The 807-nt window shown below is 36.8% G+C and overlaps 1 protein-coding gene across 1 annotated transcript in view; it reads right to left on the bottom strand.

The window, feature by feature from the left end:
* LOC108577159 (beta-1-syntrophin) overlaps window positions 1-807 on the bottom strand; it is a 17,728-nt gene that overhangs the window by 4,724 nt on the left and 12,197 nt on the right. The window lies entirely within an intron of this gene.

The following is an 807-nucleotide window of genomic DNA, read 5'->3' on the forward strand; positions in this document are numbered from 1 at the left end:
ATTTTTGAACGAATGCAAAAGCGTGGTCGGGTATATTTTCTTTTGATCAACGACGCGTTTTCGAATTTTAGAAATTTTTGGAAATGTGGAGTGTGATTGTTCCTTTGGCGAATATTCGAAAATTATTGTCAGATATTGGAAAGTTTAGTCACATACAGTCACTCTTATTAATATTTGGACACTCTTTAGGACGGTATAACATTTTTTAAATTAGACCAAAGTAGTTGAGCTTTTTTTATTTTGAGAAGTTAGAAGTATTAGTTTACTAAATGACGTGTACAGAAAATGTTGAAAAAAATTGCAATTTGTGGGAATCACGAAGAAAATTGTAAAGGTCACTGTTAACAAGCAGCCGGAAAAATTTCGGGATAAAAAAACGTAAAATTAAAACAGTTGATATTTAAATCGCTTGGTAGCCTCGTCTCAATGTTTCATGCTTATCTTTTATTCGCTGTCCTTGTCTACGTTCGGCAAACTGCAAAGGCGGGCGCGAGGCTCGAAAACGTAGTCCCTGACTCTACAAGTGTCAGGTTTAGCTTCCTTGCGGATTGACACTTGTGGAGAATATACTGTACAATAAATTCTCTACAAGAGTCAGTAAGTTTGGATTCTACAAGTGACAGTATAGATGGTCCTACGCCTAGGTCTGCGTCATTGCTGCGCCTATGTTATCTCGCTCGCTGTCAGTCAAGCGTGTAACGCTACACCAGTCGATTTCCTTTACGAGATTACACGGCTCGACAAATATAATTTCTTTAATTTTGCTTTTCTTCATCTGGAATTTTTTTTAACATGTTGGTGAGATTT

Source organism: Habropoda laboriosa, unplaced genomic scaffold, assembly GCF_001263275.1.
Source record: "Habropoda laboriosa isolate 0110345459 unplaced genomic scaffold, ASM126327v1 scaffold523, whole genome shotgun sequence".
NCBI classification, from domain to species: domain Eukaryota; kingdom Metazoa; phylum Arthropoda; class Insecta; order Hymenoptera; family Apidae; genus Habropoda; species Habropoda laboriosa.